The sequence below is a fragment of the Desmodus rotundus genome, chromosome X (assembly GCF_022682495.2).
Source record: "Desmodus rotundus isolate HL8 chromosome X, HLdesRot8A.1, whole genome shotgun sequence".
Taxonomy (NCBI): domain Eukaryota; kingdom Metazoa; phylum Chordata; class Mammalia; order Chiroptera; family Phyllostomidae; genus Desmodus; species Desmodus rotundus.
In genome coordinates this window covers 43,319,862-43,338,900 of record NC_071400.1, presented here as the reverse complement: position 1 = coordinate 43,338,900, position 19,039 = coordinate 43,319,862, and the positions used below count along the sequence as shown (strand labels likewise).

Sequence of the window (19,039 nt, the reverse complement as noted above, 5' to 3'; positions counted from 1 at the left end):
CCTTGCATCCCTGAGATGAATCCCATTTGATCATGTTGTAAGATCTTTTTAATGTATTGCTTGATCCAGATTGCCAATATTTTGTTGAGGATTTTAGCATCTATGTTCATCAGTGATGTTGGCCTGTAGTTTTTTTCTTTGTTGTGTCTTTATCTGGTTTTGGGATTAGGAGGATGTTGGCTTGATAAAAAGAATTAGGGAGTCTTCCCTCTTCTTGGATTTGTTGGAATAGTCTGAGTAGGAAAGGGGTTAGCTCTTCCTTAAAAATTTTGAAAAATTCTTCTGTGAAACCACACAGTCCAGGGTTTTTTGTGCCAGGAGTTTTTTGATTACTGCTTCAAATTCATAAGCTGTTAGTGGCCTGTTCAAGCTTTCTGCTTCTTCTTCATTTAGTTTTGGAAGATTATATTTTACTAGAAGTTTGTCCACGTCACATAGGTTTTCATATTTCTTGGTGTATAGTTTTCCATCATAATTTCTTACAATCTTTTGTATTTCTGTTTTATCAGTTGTAATCTCTCCTCTTTCATTTCTGATTTTGTTTATTCGGGTCCTCTCTCTTTTTTTCTTGATGAGCTTGGATAAAAGCTTGTCAAATTTTTTTATCTTTTAAAAGAACAAGCTCCTTGATTTATTGATCCTTTGAATTGTTGTTTTAGTCTCTATGTCATTTAATTATGCTTTGATTATTTTCTTCCTTCTACTTGGTATGGGCTTTGTTTGTTGTAGTTCCTCCAGTTTGTATAGATGTAGGGTAAGGTTGTTTATTTGAAATGTTTCTATCTTTTTTCGTTAGGCCTGTATTGCAATGAACTTCCCTCTCGGGACTGCCTTTTCTCCGTCCCAGAAGTTTTGGATTGTTGGGGGCTCATTTTCATTTGTTTCCGGAAACTTTTTATTTCTTCCTTAATTGCATTATAACCCCTTCATTGTTCAATAACATGCTATTCAATCTCAATGAATTTGAATGTTTGTGAGTTTTTTTCTTGAGGTTGGTTCTAGCTTCAGTCCCTTGTGGTCCAAGAAAGTGCTTAATATGCATTCAATTGGCTTGGATTTGTTGAGGTTGGTTATTGTGTCCTATTATGTGTTCTATCTTTGAAAATGTTCCGTGTCAGGAAAATCTCAGACATTCCACGCAGCAACATCCTCACAGACATGTCCCCTAAAGCAAGGGACATAAAGGAAAGAATAAACAAATGGGACCTCATCAAAATAAAAAGCTTCTGCAAGGCTAAAGAAAATAGCACCAAATTACAAAGAGAACCAACAGTATGGGAAAACATATTTGCCAATGATACCTCACACAAGGGCCTGATCTCCAAAATATATAAAGAACTCACATGACTGCACTCCAGGAAGACAAACAACCCAATTGAAAAATGGGCAAAGGACTTGAACAGACACTTCTCCAAGGAAGACATACAGAGGGCCCAGAGACATATGAAAAGATGCTCAGCATCACTAGCCATCAGAGAGATGCAAATTAAAACCACAATGCGGTACCATCTCACACCAGTCAGAGTGGCCAGCATAAACAAATCCACAAACAAATGTTGGAGAGGATGCGGAGAAAAGGGAACCCTAGTGCACTGTTGGTGGGAATGCAGACTGGTGAGGCCACTGTGGAAAACAGTATGGAATTTCCTCAGAAAACTAAAAATGGAACTGCCCTTTGACCCAGCAATTCCGCTGCTGGGATTATACCTTAAGAACCCTGAAACACCAATCCAAAAGAACCTGTGCACCCCAATGTTCATAGCAGTACAATTTACAATAGCCAAGTACTGGAAGCAAGCTAAGTGCCCATCAGCAAACGAGTGGATCCAAAAACTATGGTATATTTACACAATGGAATTCTACGCAGCAGAGAGAAAGAAGGAGCTTATACCCTTTGCAACAGTATGGATGAAACTGGAGAGCATTATGCTAAGTGAAATAAGCCAGACGGTGAGGGACAAATGCCATGTGATCTCACCTTTAACTGGAACATAATCAACAAAGGAAAAGAGCAAGCAAAATACAACCAGGGACATTGAGTGGGGGAACAGTCTAGCAGTGGCCAGGGGGGAGCGGGGTGGGGACAGTGGGAAGAGGGGATTGCAGGAGCTATTATAAAGGACACATGGACAAAATCAGGGGGGATGGTGGGGGTGGGGGAGGAAGGTGGGTTCAGCTGGGGTGGGGGGGAGGTAAGGGGAGAAAAGGCATACAACTGTAATTGAATAACAATAAAATTTTTTTTTAAAAAAGAAAATGTTCCGTGTGTATTTGAAAAGAATGCATATTTTTCTTCTTTGGGATTAAAGGTTCTATATAGATATCTGTTAAGTCCTTTTGATATAGGGCATTGTTCATTGCCACAATATTCTTGTTGATATTTTGTTGGGAAGATCTATCCATTTTTGACAATGGAGTATTAAAATCCCCTAGTACAATTTGTTGCTGTGTATATCTTTGTTGATGTGTTCCAAGATTTTTTCCTTATATATTTGGGTGCTCCTATGCTGGGTATGAATATGTTTACACTGTTAATGTCTTCTTGATGGATTCTTCCCTGGAGTATTAACATATAACTATGGCAGCCAAGAAAGGCAGAAAATACAGGAGTGCTAGCAGGTGCAGCCAATTGTGGTAGGAGTCAGAAATGGGTTTATGGAGGAGGTTCCTGTCTGGGATTTAAACAAAAAGGCAGGCCTCCATGTGGGACAGGGACAATGGGTGACAATATGTGACCATATGGGAAAGAAGGAGGTGAAAGGACTCCTGCTGGACATGCCACATGGTTTTGCATTAAGAATTGGAGATCGCTTTGACACAGCTGATGGTGCTGGGAAGTGCAGGAGGCCTGCCCAGGTGAGCACTGATTATTGGGAGAAACCAGGAGAAGTAAATTGTGGAACTTTTTTTTCTTCTGGAAGGCAGTACTTCTGACTGGCATGCTCTGAAACTGGTGTGACCGAGCAAAGTGTGTTTGTGGGTGTATCTTTGTTTCTGAAGGGAGTAAGATTGAACTGAAGAATTCTGCAATTATTCTAAATACATATAACTTTTAATTAATAATTCATTTCATTTTTACCGAACTCTTACATGAAGAGCCATAGTCCTGAATACTGTGGTGGTGGGCATAAAGAACCTAGAGTAGTTTTGATTTGCATCTCTCCAATGGCTAGTGATGTTAGGGATCCTTTCATATGTTTCTGGGCCCTCTGTATGTCTTCCTTGGATAACTGTCTGTTTAAGTCCTTTGCCCATTTTATAATTGGGTTGTTTGTCTTCCTGGACTGGAGTCATGTATGTTCTTTATGTATTTTGGAGATCAAACCCTTGTCTGAGGTATAACTGGCAAATATGTTTTCCCATAAGGTTTGTTCCCTTTTCATTTTACTGCTGTTTTCTTTAACCAAGCAGAACCTAATCAACAAAATGAACAAGCAAGAAGAATATAACCAGAAACACTGAAATAAAGAACAAACTGACAGTATCCACAGGGGAGGAGGGAGAGGGATAGTGGGAGGAAGTAGGGGAAGGGCCATCAAGAAACACGTATAAAGGACACATGGACAACGCCAAAGGGGGTATGTTTGAGGGTCGGAGGTGGGGATGGGTAGGGCAGGGAGGCTGAGGTGAGGTAAAATGGAGACAACTGTACTTGAACAATAATAAAAAAAATTAAGAAAAAAAAAAACCTAGAGTAACAAAAGACTCCAGAGCAGTGGGGTGGGCAGGGTTTTTTTCTGTAACATCTTCTTTGAACATACATGTAAATATGTTGAATTTTCACAGGTTATGTTGAATTTTATTCTCTCCATTTTCTCCCCACTATGGGTAAATCTCACTACTCTCAATTATTTTAGTTCTGTGAAACCTGTTATGGAATAATCCCCTTTACTGCAAGGGCTACTTAAGCACCCTGGATTAAGTTTGATTTAAAACTTCACATGTACAGCAGCCACAGTCTTTGCCAGGCATGAGGCAGAAAGATGATCCTGTGTCTCCAGACAAGTCCCTTGCCTGTAATTTCTATTACAGTTTCCCAAAACAGCTCTTCATAGGCTACAGAAAGAATGGGGAGATGATTTCAAAAATGATCCTTCATCCATCTATTAGTATAAATGAGTTGTCATAATTATTGGCTTTTGAAAATCTAGGGGTGACTTTCATTTTTGGAATTGAAGAGCAAGTTGGTGTTTATGTCTACAAATCACTCTGCAGGGAAGTCACAATTTCCTAGCAAACAGTGATATATAATAATCTATCGATGATTATTTATGTATTCCCTAATAAGTGCCTAGCTCTGCTTAGATATTTGGTGTAAGAGAAATATAAACACTATAAAAGACCAGGTCCCTACTCCAAGTACACATTAAAATTTAACACTAAAACAGCATCTACACATTTGGAAAATATAGTCAAAATGAGATAAATCATGGTGGTACAGTCATGTTTGCAATGGAATTTCAAAGAAGGGAAAGAATATTATTGACTAAATTAGCTGTGAAAGGTATGAGGAGACTTTGCCTAGACAAAAGGAAGAAGGGAGATTTTTCTAGGAGAGAAAATAAAAGCAGGCTATTGCAGAATGTGTGAAAGAGCCACACTGAAGGGATTGGTTTTGGAATGAAAAATACAAATGAGGCAATCTGGGATATACTTCAAATAGCTTCAGAAATATCTCATTCCAAGGATTAACACTGAAGACAAGTTATATATAACAGTAAATACTAGGAAAAAAATTCAGGTGTCAGAAATCACTACCTCCAAAAGTTTTATTTATTTAAGATCTATTATTAAAAGTAACATTAGTAAAAGTTTGGAAGTTGTCATTCTCATCCATACAACAACTAAAAAGCTGAACAAAATGAAAATCAAAAAATCTTAGTTCTATCAGAGAGTTGACGTAACAGGGCAAACTCCCAACTCCAAAACGTAGGATAGAAACAAACACTGAGTATCACCGTGTGCTGGAGCAGAAACCCAGGAGCAGTAGAAGCATTTGAACTGTAATTAATGAGTCAATGTACACCCAGTGTGGACTGACTTCAAAGTTAAAAACGCCAAGGGATAAAATTTTAAAGGTGCCCTACACTTGCATGAGTTTTACTTCCAAGGTCTCAGTATGAAGATCAGAGAAAGGTTTCCTTATGCTTCTGGCAGAGGAAGGGGAAAGGCAACTATTTTAAAATAAGCCCAGAACACTATGTTTTTTTCTTAACAAATGCCTGCCCTTAAGGAAACTCTTTTACTAGAGCCTAAAAGATGTCAGTTTTACTAAATCTAGCCTACGTGAAAGAAGGGAAGTACCCAATTTCAGCCTTTACAAGCTTTCCTGTCTCACTTAAAACGGGAAAGAAAGCTAGAAGCACCTGTGAAGGTCACAGTCCAGAGGCACAGGTTCATTAAAAGACTGAGAGTTTATAGTAGTGTAATAGTGTGCTTACCACCACATCAATCAGGCTCTGTTAAGATAACAAGGGTTTTCAAGCTGGAAGACCTGAAAATCTCAGACTCTATTTAGAAGTAGTCTCTAGGAAATCCAAAAAACACAATGGAAACATAAACAAGTATAGTCTACAAAATATTAGTCTCTTACACCAGCAACTACAAGAAAGAGTAAGCACATCCTAACTCTTAGCCACATAAACATAAAACTTGACACTAAAAGCCTGTACACCTGTCAGTTCCTTTTGGGTAATATAAGTTACTTTCAACGACAACAAAAAATTAGAAGCCATGTTAAAAAGCAAAAGAAAAAAAAAGTCTGAAGACACAAAACAAGAATCAGAACCATATTCAGATATAGCAAAGATCTCGGGAGTATAATACTGGGAATATGTTGGGAACTGCCCTGCCTGGTTTCAGAGGCTGTAACCCCCCATGGTTAAGGCTGAGTCAGAGTTGGGACAATAAGCCACTAAGGAGACAAAGCTTACCTCCCTGGCAGGTGTGCCACCCCTGCCCACTTCACCCTGCTTGGCCCTGAGCTTGGCCAGTTAGACAATGACGGGTAAGAATCCTCAAGGGAGGATCAACCAAAGACAGGCTCTGGTCACGGAAGAGGCCCGCAGGGAAGGACTCGGGGGGGCTGTGGAAAAAGGGGGTGATGGACCCTCGCCCCTCGGCTTTGAAATAGCCTGAGTCCTCATTCTGTCTGCAAGAAGTCTCCTAATCTCTTGGCTGTCTTACTTCCCTTGCCTGACTTAAGCCTGAAGCAATAACAGAGGGCAGTGCAGTCCTGTGCTGGGAGGGGTGGATTCCCTGGGGAATCAGGCCTAAGGAAAATACATACATTCCTGTGCAACCTACTTAATCTGTACCCTCAGCTTAAAAGATAAGGGTCCAGACCTGAGATGAGTCTGGGGCCTAAAGTTTTACGGCCCTCTAACTAATTGGCTGTAACTCAGAATAAGCCCTCAAAGTTCTCTATAAATCCTGTATTGTTTAACCCTTACTGGCTGACAATGATTGATGAGCTTTATCTGTATTCCTCTGCGAATGAACCTAATAAAAGCCCATAGAGGGAAGGCTCTGGGCCCTTCTCCTTTGAGAGAATCGGCCATCTCTCCTCCCCAAGCAGATCATGTCTTGGTAGTCTTTTTCTTCATCCATGGCGGACCGGGGGGCTGCATTAAAGCCCCCCGACATCAATATATAATAACCATGTTATTAATATGTTAAGGGTTTTAATGGAAAGCATAAATAACATATATCAACATATGGGTAATGTAACTAGAGAGATGGAACTAAAGAAAAATCATAAGGAAATGTGAGAAATCAAAAAATAGTAACAGAAAGAAAGAATGAATTTCATGGGCTTATCAGACTACATATGGCTGAAGAACCAGTGATATTGAAGATATGTCAATAGAAACTTCTTAAACTGAAATGCAAAAAAGAAAACCATAAAAAGTGGAACAAAATATTGAACAACTGATGAATAATTATGAAAAGAGTATCATACATGTAATGGAAATAACAAAAGGAGAAGAAAGAGACAAAGAAATAATAGACATATGTGAAGTATTAATTGCTGAGAATTTTTGAGAGCTAATGACAGATGCCAAATCACAGATGCAGGAAGATAATACTAAAAAGAATCAATACTGAAGATCTACTTAATATATCATATTTTAACTGAAGAGAATCAAAAACAAAGAGAGAATCTTGAAAATGAACAACAACCCAAAACTTATGGGATGCAGGAAAGGCAGTCCTGTGAGGGAAGTTCAGAGCAATACAGGCCTACCTAAAGAAGATAAAAAATCTCAAATAAACAACCTAACCCTACATCTAAAAGAATTAGAGGGTAGAGATGGGGGAGGGAGGTGGGATTGGCTGGGGTGGGGTGAAGGGATGGGGAGAAAATGCAGACAATTGTAACTGAATAAAAATTAAAAAAATAAAATATCCCTGTAAAAAAATAAAATAATTAGAGGAACAATGTGCTCGCTTCAGCAGCACATATACTAAAATTGGAACGATACAGAGAAGATTAACATGGCCCCTGTGCAAGGATGACACGCAAATTTTTGAAGCGTTCCATATTAAAAAAAAAAAAAAAGAATTAGAGGAACAACAACAAACAAAGTCCAGAGCGAGTAGAAGGAAGGAAATAACCAAGATCAGAGCAGAATTAAATGACACAGGACTAAAAAAACAATCCAAAACTCAATGAATCCAGGAGCTGTTTCTTTGAAAAGATATACCAAATTGACACAATTTTAACCAGACTCATCAATAAAAAAAAGAAAGAGGCAACACAAACAAATAAAATCAGAAACAAAAGAGAAGTAACTACCAGTACCACAGAAATACAAAGCATTGTAGAGAAATGACTATGAATAGCTCTGTGCCAAGAATCTGGACCACCTGGGCAAAATGGAAAACTTTCTAGAAATATGCAGTCTCCCAAAAGTGAATAAAGAAGAAGGAAAAAGCAAGAAAAGACTGATAACATCTATCTAAGTTGAAGCAGAAATACAAAAAAAAAAAAAGGAAAAAAGGAAGGAAGGAAGGAAGGAAAGAAGGGAGGGAGGAACGAAGGAAGAAAATCACTTGGTAAACAAAAGCCCTGGACCAGATGGCTTCACAGGTGAATTTTAGCAAACATTCGAAGAAGAATTAACATCTATCCTTCTCAAACTATTCCCAAAAAATTAGAAGAGGGAGGACACCCAAACTCTTTCTATGAAGCCAGATTTATCTTAATTCCAAAACCATGTAAAGACACAAGAAAGAAAGAAAATTATAGGTCAATATCTCTCATGGACATAGATGCTAAAACCCTTAAGAAAATATTGGCAGTCAGGATCTGGCACTACATTAAACAGATTATACACCATGATCAAGTGGACTTATCCCAGGGATGCAAGTATTGTATAACACTAGAAAATCAATAAACATAATACTTCACATAAGCAAAATTAAAGAAAAAAATCACATGATCATGTCAACAGATGGTGAAAAAGCATTTGATAAAGCCAGCACCCATTTATGATACAAACACTCAGCAAAGTGAGAATAGAGGCAGATTACTTCAACATAATAAAGGCCACATATGAGAAACCCACTGCCAACGTCATACTCAATTGGCAAAAACTAAAATATTACCCTTAAGATCAGGAAGAGGACAAGGGTGTGTGCTTTTACCACTCTTACTCAACAGAGTACTGAAAGTTCTATCCACAGCGATTAGATAAGAAAAAGATATAAAAGACATTCAAATCGGAAAGGAGGCAGTAAAACTGTCATTATTCTTAGACTACATAATAGTGTACATAGAAAACTCTACAGTATCAAAAAAAAAAAAAAAGACTACTCAATCAAATAAGTGAATTTGGCAAACTAGCAGGATACAAAGTCAGTATACAGCAATTGATGGCATTCTTATATACCAACAACCAGAAAGAGAAATGTAGAAAAAAATCCCATTTATTATAGAACCAAGAAAAATAAACTACTTAGGAACAAGTTCAACCAAGGAGGTAAAAGCCCTGTACTCAGAAAACTACAGAACACTGAAGAAAGAAATTGAAGCAAATAAAGAAAAATGGAAGCATATACCATGTTTATGGATTGGAAGAATTAACATCATTTACAGGTCCATGCTACTCAAAGAAATCTTTAGATTCAACACAATTTCTGTTAAAATACCAATGACATATTTCAAAGATCTATAACAAATATTCAAAAAATGTATGTAGAACCAAAAAAAGACCCCAAATACCCTCAGCAATTCTGAGAAAGAAGAATAAAGTCAGAGGGATAATAAAATAGCACAATAATAAAGGGATAATAAATCCACTGTAATCAAGACAGTATTGTACTGGCATAACAATAGGCATGTAGAAAAATGGAACAGAAAAGAGAGCCCAGATGTAAACCTATGACTGTATGGCCAATTAATATTTGATAAAGGGGACATGAACATGCAATGGAGTAAAATTCCCTCTTGAATAGATGGTGTTGAGAGAACTGGACTGGTACAAGCAAAAGAATGAAATTTGAACACCAACTTATTCCATACACCAAAAAAATATTTTAAAAAAAGCAAACCAAAAAAGCCAACAAAATTCAAAATGGAAAAAATGACTTAAATATAAGTTTTGACACCATAAAAATCCAGAGGAAAAGATTGGCAGTAAAATTTCAGATATCCCAAGTAGCAATATTTTTCCAGATATATCTCCTAGGGCAAGGGAAATAAAGAAAAAATAAACAAATTGGACTGCATCAAATTGAAATGTTTCTGTGTGGCTAAAGAATCCATCATCAAAATGAATGGGGAACCAACTACATGGGAGAACATATTTGCTAATGATACCTCAGACAAGGGCCTGATCTCCAAAATATATAAAGAACTCACACGACTGCACTCCAGGAAGACAAACAACCCAATTAAAAAAGGGGCAAAGGACCTGAATAGACACTTCTCCAAGGAGGACATACAGATGGCCCAGAGGCATATGAAAAAAATGCTCAACATCACTAGCCATCAGAGACTTGCAAACTAAAATCACAAGGAGATATCACCTCACACCTGTCTGAATGGCTATCATTAATAAGTCAACAAACCACAAGTGCTAGCAAGAATGTTGAGAATAAGGTACCTTAGTGCTTGTTGATGGGAATGCAGACTGGTGCAGCCACTGTGAAAAACAGTATGGAATTTCCTCAAATTACTAAAAACAGAACTGCCTTATGACCCAATGATTCCATTGGTGGAAATAAAACCTGAGAATCCTGAAACACTAATTCAAAAGAACTCATGCACCCCTATGTTCATAGCAGTGATATTTATAATAGCCAAGTGTTGGAAACAACCCAAGTACTCATCAGTAGATGAGTGTATTAAAAAAAAACATGGTACATTTACACAATGGAATACTACGTAGCAGAAAGAAAGAAGGAATACCTACCTTTTGTGACAGCATTTATGGAACTGGAAAATATTATGCTAAGTGAAATAAGCCTGTCAGCAAAAGACAAATACCGTATAACCTCACTTAAAACTGGAATGTAATGAGCAAAATTAACTAATGAGAAAAATAGAACCAGAGACATGGAAACAATGAACAGACTGATAGCTGTAGGAGGGGGGAAGGGAGAGGGGAATGGAGGAAGGAAGGGGAAAGGATTAGTCAAGGAACATATGCGAATAACTCATGGACTTGGACAACGGAGACGGGATTGACTGTGGAAGAGAGAAGTGGGTGGGGTGAAGGGGGGCAAAAGGGAACAAACTGGGACAATAGTAATACAATAAACAGTAGAAATAAATAAAATTAATAAAACCTGAAAAGAGAAAATCTTGAAAGAATCCAGAGGAAAAAACCTTACCTATAGAGGAAAAAGAATAAGAAGTCATCATATATCCCTTTAGAAACCAAATAAGCAAGAAGAAAATGAAGTAAAGTATTTAAAGTATTAAACAAAATCATTCACCTACCACAATACTGTATTCATCTACATTATCCTTCAAAAATGAAGGGGAAAGACTTTCTGAGGAAAAAAAAACTAAGAGGGTTTATTGTGCTATTTGATCTATCTTGCATGAAATGTTAAAAGTTACCCAGAGAAAATGAAAATGATATAGGTTAGAAATTTTGATCTACAAAATGGAATAAAAAGTGTTAGAGAAGAAATAAATTGAGATAAAATATTTTATTTTTTCTAACCACAATTGATTTAACAGGTAACAGTTTGTTTAAAATAACATCAGCAATAATAGAAGTTATAAGAATTTCTGAGTATCTAATGTATAGCATGATGGCTATAGTTAATAATATAGTATTGTATACTTAAACAGTGGTGAGAGTGGATCTTCAGAACTCTCAACACATTAAGAAAAATAGTTAATTATGTTAACTGTGTGAGGTGATGGATGTGTTAATTATCTTCCTCTTGGTAACAATTCTACAATGTATATATACATCAAATCATCATGTTGTATACTTTAAATATATACAACTACATATTTCAATTGTTCTTCAATAAAGTTAAAACATGAGAAAACTATAGTATCACTATATTTATGATTATAGCTTATGGGTAAGTAAAATTAATGACAACATTAATATAAATGACAGAATAGAGGAATTGATAATACTCTGTTATAAGTTACCTGCACTAACTGTGAAGTAGTATACTATTATTAAAAAGTGGACTTAGATTATTTGTAATGCATATTGCAAACTCTAGAGATACCAGTAATTTTTTTCTTTTTTAAACTTTTAAAAAAATTATTGTTCAAGTACAGTTGTGTCCATTTTCCCACCATCACTCCCCCACACCCCAGCCATTCCCACTTCACACCCTTGATCCTACCTCCCTTTGGTTTTGTCCATGTGTCTTTTATAGATGTTCATGAAAACCTTTCCTTCTTTTCCCCCCATTATCCCCTCCCACTTCCCCTCTGGTTAATGTCAGTTTGTTCTTGATTTCAATATCTCTGGTTCCATTTTGCTTGCTTGTTTGTTTTGTTGATTATGTTGCACTTATAGGTGAGATCATATGGTATTTGTCTTTTACCACCTGGCTTATATTACGTAGCATAATGCTCTACAGTCCATCCATGCTGTCAGAAAGGGTAACAGCTCCTTTTTTCTGCTGCATAGTATTCTATCAGGTAAATGTACCATAGTTTTCTGATCTATTCATTTGCTGATGGGCACTCAGGTTGCTTCCAGCATTTGACCACTGTAAATTGTGCTTCTGTGAACATTGGGGTGCACAGGTTCTTTTGGATTGGTGTTTCAGGGTTCTTAGGGTATAATTCCAGCAGTGGAATTGCTGGGTCAAAGGGCAGTTCCATTTTTAGTTTTCTGAGAAAATTCCACACTGTTTTCCACAATGGCTGCACTAGTCTACATCCTCACCAACAGTGCCCTAGGGTACCCTTTTCTCCACATCCTCTCCAACACTTGCTGGTTGTTTATTGGTTTATGATAGATGTTCTCACAGGTGTGAAGTGGAGATACCACTAATTTTTTAAAAGAATAATTGAGGACACTTGGACATGGACAATGGTGAGGGAAATTGACTGTGGGAATGGGGTGGTGGGGTAGGTGTAAGGAATGGGGAAAGAGGCAGGACAACTGTACCTCAAAACAATAAAAAAAGAATTCTGCAACACCATTTCAAAAGAACCTATGCACCCTAATGTTCATAGCAATGTTATTTGCAATAGCCATGTGATGGAAACAGCCTAAATGCACATCAGTAAATTAGTGGATCAAAAACTATGGTACAGTTACACATGGAATATTACACAGCAGAAAGAAAGAAGGAGCTCCCACCCTTTGCAACAGCATGAATGGACCTGGAGAGTATTACGGTAAGTGAAATAAGCCAGGCAGTGAAAGACAAATACCATATGATCTCACTTATAAGTGGAACCTGATCACAAAACAAATGAGAAAAATAGAATCAGATATTGAAATAAAGAACAAACTGACAGTGACCAGAGGGGAGGGGGGATAATGGCAGAAGGAAGGAAAAGGTTCAGGTGAAGGAACAGATACAAAAGACCCATGGACAAAGATAACTGGGGAAGGACTGAATGTGGGAGAGGGTGTTGCACCTGGCAGGGGAGAGCAAAGGGGAAAAATAGGGACAGTTGTAATTGAACAATACAAACATTTTTTGTATTGTATTGGAAGGGAAGATAAAGTGCTTCTCAGATAAGGTCAAGTTAAAGGAGTTCATCATCATCAAGCCCTTATTATATGAAATGTTAAAGGGACTTATCTAAGAAAAAGAAGATAAAAAATAGGAACAGTAAGAATGACAGCAAACTCACAGTTATTAACAACCACACCTAAAACAAAAACAAAAGCAAACTAGGCAAACAACTAGAACAGGAATGGAACCACAGAAATGGAGCTCACATGGAGGGTTATCAACAGGGGAGTGGGAGAGGGAGGGGGGAAAGGTACAGAGAATAAGTATCATAAATGATAGGTGGAAACTAGACAGGGGGAGGGTAAGAATACTATAGGAAATGTAGAAGCCAAAGAAATTATAAGTATGACCCATGGACATGAACTATAGGGGGAATGTGGGAGGGAGGGGGTGGGTAGGATAGAGTGGAGTGAGGGGGGGAATGGGACTACTGTATTAGCATAATCAATAAATATATTAATAATAATAATAATAATAAAACAGTATTTGAATTTTAAAAAATTATTGATATGCTGAGAGAGAAGAGAAAATAAAAGCATATAATATGCTTGACCAGAACCACATAAGGCACAAAAAGGAATTTAAGAAAACAAATCTATTCGTAATAACAACAAAAATTATTTAAAACCTTAAGTATAAACTTAATCCAAAGAGGTGAAAATGTGTACAGTGAAAATTATATAACATTAATAAAGAACATTTTGAGACTTATTTTTTAAAGATATTATTTATTTTTAGACAGAGGGGAAGGGAGGGAGAAAGAGAGAGGGAGAGAAACATCAAAAAAAATGTGTGGTTGCCTCTCACATGCCCCTTATTGGGGACCTGGACCACAACCCAGGCATGTGCCCTGACTGGGTGGGACCAGCAACCCTTTGGTTTGCAGTCTGGTGCTCAATCCATTGAGTGACACCAGCCAGGGCTAATAAAGAACATTTTAAAAAGGAACAGCTAAATAGAAAGACATCGTGGATTCTCAGATTGGAAGAATTAATGTTGTTAAAATATGCATACTATCCAAAGTGATCTACCAATTCAATATAATGTCTATCAAAATCCTCATGGCATTCTTTACATAAATAGCAAAAATAATTTTAAAATTCATAGGGAACCCAAAAGACTCCAAATAGGCAAAGCTATCTTTAGCGAGAAAAATAAAGCTGGGGTATTACACATCATGATTTCAAATAATATTACAAAGCTACAATAATCAAAACAGTATGGTTCTAATATAAAAAGAGATACACAGACCAATGGAACAGAACTGAGACCCCAGCAATAAATCTATGCATCTACAATGAACTGGTCTTCAAAGATGTGCCAAGAATACAAATTAAGGAAAGGATAGTCTCTTCAATAAATGATATTGGGAAAACTGTATATCTATGTGCAGAAAAAAAAAAGGGACCATATGTCCCACCATCTGAAAAAAATAAGCCACAAAAATATTAAAAATGTAAACATAAGGCCTGAAACCATAAAGCTACTAAGAAAAGTGGGGGGAAATTACTGACATTGATCTGGACAGTGTATTTTTTGCACATGATACTAAAGCATAGGCAACAAAAGCAAGAAAAAAAGTCCATCAAGATTACACCAGAATAAAAATTTTGTAAAGTCAGATAGAGAAAGACAAATACCATATGATCTCAGTTATAAGTAAAATCTAAACAAACACGCAAGCAAGGAAAAAACAAGATCATAGGGGATAAGATGGTGGCCAGGTAGGTGGGAGTGGAGCTCAGTTCTCCTTGTGCCCAGCTGGAACACCTAGTCGATCCTCTGAGGAAAAGAGTGAACACCCAATAGAATCCAGCTTATATGAAGTTTGGAGGACCAGAAGGAAGAAAGAAACATCCCACCAGAAAAGAATGAAGAAACAAGAATTCAGAAAAATGAGGAGAGGCTAAGGAACCTCCAGGACATCTGTAAACGTTTCAACATCCGAATTATAGGGATGCCAGAAGGAGAAGAGGAAGAACAAAAAATTGAAAACTTATTTGAACAAATAATGAAGGAGAACTTCCCTAATCTGGCAAAGGAAATAGACTTCCAGGAACTCCAGGAAGCTCAGAGAGTCCCAAAGAAGCTGGACCCAAGGAGGAACACACCAAGGCACATCATAATTACATTACCTAAGATTAAACAGGAGAGAATCTTAGAAACAGCAAGAGAAAAGGAGACAGTTACCTACAAAGGACTTCCCATAAGACTGTCAGCTGATTTCTCCAAAGAGACCTTACAGGCAAGAAGGGGCTGGCAAGAAGTATTCCAAGTTATGAAAGGCAAGGACCTACATCCAAGATTACTGTATCCAGCAAAGCTATCATTTAGAATGGAAGGGAAGATAAAGAGCTTCTCAGATAAGTTCAAGTTAAAGAAGTTCATCATCACCAAGCCCTTATTATATGAAATGTTAAAGGAAGTTACCTAAGAAAAAGAAGATAAAAAATATGAACAGTAAAAATGACAGCAAACTCAGTTATTAATGACCACACCTAAAACAAAAACAAAAGCAAACTAGGCAAACAACTAGAACAGGAACAGAACCATAGAGATGGAGATCACATGGAGGGTTGTCAATAGGGGAGTGGGAGGGGGAGAAGGGGGGAAAGGTACAGAGAATAAGTAGCATAGATGATAGGTGGAAAATAGACAGGGGGAGGGTAAGAATAGTGTAGGAAATGTAGAAGCCAAAGAACTTATAAGTATGACCCATGGACATGAACTATAGGGGGGGGAATGTGGGAGGGAGGCGGTGGGCAGGATGGAGTCGAGTCAGGGGAGCAAAAGGAAGGGGTCTGGGAGAAAAGCCTAGACCCCTCTTCCTGTGCATCTAGGAAGACCAGCAGAACTCACTGAACAGGTTTAAAGTCAGCGGGAGGCTTATTCATATCTTTTTTTTCTTCTCTTTTCTTTTTGGATCCTTTCTCTTCATGCTCCCCCAACTTTCTTTTTCTTTTTGTTCTTCTTCCAAGTGAGACGATAAGACATGGAGTTACAAAGGGTCCAGAGACAGACTGAAAGGGGGATTACAAGGCTAATCTCAAAAACTGAAAAACTGAGACAAATGTCACTTTGCTATCCCACCAGAGTTAGCATTTTATTCTGTATGTGTATTATTATTATCTTGCAATTATTTTTTACCACTTTTATTTTATTAGTATTTTTTTAATTTCTCTTCCTTATGTTTAGTTTTCTTCATTTTATTTCCCTGTTTAGTTGCATTGCTTGACTGGTTTTCCTTATTCCCTCTGTATCGTATTTTAATTTTCCTTCTTTCACTTCACACATGTTTCAATAACACACAACTCTTGATCGGGTAGTTTCTATTCTGGTTATCCAAATCACATATTTCTTGTCATATTATTGTTGTTCCAGTACTGTTGTAAACAATTGTTGTTGCATACCATTGTACATGCTACACAGCAACCCTCCTTGATCTTAGCCCACTTCACCTTATTCCTGAGCATTATTATTGTTGTGGTTAACTCTATTCTCTCTCACACTAGGCCTACTATCTGTCCTTTAATCTCACTATATCTCATCGTCTAACCTTGCACAAGTGTTCTCTTTTCTGGATTCAGCTCACAATTATTCTCCCCTCTAACAAGAATCTTATCACTCTTTCACCTTTTATAAAAAGTGGCTAATTGGGTAAAATATCACAGTTAATGCTATATTTATCCAAAGAATCCCCTACCTCTTCTATACTTGCTGGTACTTTAAATCCCATAAAATACTCTCCTGCTGTCTTAATCCATTTTGTCTATCCCCTGCCATTGACCACATGCAAGAATAGGTGGGAGCTGCGAACATCAGTATAACTGCTATATGAGAAAAACTACCAATAAAGGAACCACCAAAACGTACAATCCCAAGTCCAACAAGAGAGCCCACACAAACAGAACCAAGGGCAAACCTAGAGCATCCAGTCAAGGAGATCAGAGAACACACCACCGAAACTCATAGAATTCCTACTATAGAAGTTCACCCTACAAAGTCAGCTAGCAAATTGAAACATCAGAATGTACAGACACAAACAAAAAGGATAAACTAAAATGGGGAGACAAAAAAAGAACATGCAATCAAAAAGAATGGAAGACTCCCCACTAAAAGAGCTAAACAAAATGGAGGTAACTAAACTATAAGATATAGAATTCAAATTAATGGTTATAAAGATGCTCAATGAGGTAATAGACAACTACAAGAAACTGAGTTAGAACTACATCAGCATGAAAAAGGAAATAGAAACTATACAACAAAATCAGGAAGAAATGAAAAATAAAATCTCAGACATAAAAAACACATTTGAATGAATTACAACAACCTGAATGAAGTGGAGGATCGAATCAGCCAGTTGGAGGACAAGGTAGAAAAAAACTCCCAGAAAGAGCAAGAAAAAGAAAAGAGGCTCAGAAGGAAAGAGAGGTGGTAAGGGAACTGCAAGACAAGATGAAACATAACAATATTCGTATAATAGGGATACCAGAAGGAGAAGAAGAACAGCAAGGGATAGAAAAACTATTCAAAAAAGTAATGGTAGAAAAATTTCTCTAATTTGATGAGAGAAAAAGTCACACAAATCCAGGAAACACAGAGGGTCCCAATCAAGAGGAACCCAAACAAGCCCACTTCAAGACACATCATAATTAAAATGGCAAAATTCAAAGATAAAGAGAAGATCTTAAAGGCAGCAAGGGAGAAACAGGAAGTAACATACAAGGGAGCCCCAATAAGGCTATCACCTGAATTCACAATGGAAACGCTGGAAACCAGAAGACAATGGCAAAAAATATTCCAAGTACTAAGAACCAGAGGCTTGCAACCAAGATAACTCTACACAGCAAGGATCTTAATTAAAATGGAGGACCGAATAAGGAGCTTTCAGACAAAAGAAGTCCAAAAGAATACACCTCCACCAAACCAGCTCTGCAAGAGATGCTAAAGGGACAGCTTTAAGGAAAGGAAGGAAAAGAGAGAGAAAGAGGACCACAGCTATGAAAAAATGGCAATGAATAAGTACCTATCAATAATAAATTTAAATGTAAATTGATTAAATGCTCCAATCAAAAGACATAAAGTAGCCAAATGGATAAGAAAGCATGACCTACATATATGCTGCCTACAAGAGACCTACGTCAGAACAAACGACCTGAACATATTGAAAGTGAAGAGCTGGAAACAAATATTCCAAGCAAACAGACAGGAAAAAAAAAAAAAAAAAGATGGGATAGCAATACTCATATCAGACAAAAGAAACTTCAAAGAAAAGGGCCATAAAAAGAGACCCAGAAGGTCACTTCATAATACCCAAGGGAAGAATCCATCAGAAGAGAAAAACATTGTAAATATATATGCTCCCAAAATAGGAGCACCCAAATACATAAAGAAAGTTTTGGAGGACGTCAAGAAAGATATTGACAGCCACACAACTATAGTAGGTGACTTTAACACCCCACTGTCAAAGACGGACATATCTTCCAAATAAAATATCAACAAAGATATTGTGGCATTGAACAAGGCCTTGGATGAAATGGACTTAACTGATATATATAGAGTGTGTCATCCCAAAGAAACAAAATGCACATTCTTTTCAAATGCACACGGAACATTTTCAAAGATAGAGCACATGAGAAGACACAAAACAAGCCTCAACAAGTCCAAGAAAATTGAAATTATATCAAGCATTTTCTCTGACCACAAGGGACAGAAACTAGAAACAAACTCCAAGGAAAAAAACCCAAACACTCAAAAATTTGGAGATTGAATAGCATGCTATTAAACAATGAATGGGTGAAGAATGAGATTAGGGAAGAAATCATAAAGTTTCTGGAAAGAAATGAAAATGAATTCA

The 19,039-nt window shown here is 37.2% G+C and overlaps 1 protein-coding gene and 1 non-coding gene across 2 annotated transcripts in view; one reads left to right on the top strand and one right to left on the bottom strand.

Annotated features, from left to right (window-relative positions):
- Nucleotides 1-19,039, bottom strand: part of IL1RAPL2 (interleukin 1 receptor accessory protein like 2) — a 1,002,993-nt gene that overhangs the window by 53,106 nt on the left and 930,848 nt on the right. The gene's annotated exons all lie outside the window — the stretch shown is intronic.
- LOC112296902 (U6 spliceosomal RNA) lies at nt 7,443-7,549 on the top strand. The gene has a single exon (XR_002973990.2). It is a non-coding gene; the product is annotated as a U6 spliceosomal RNA (small nuclear RNA).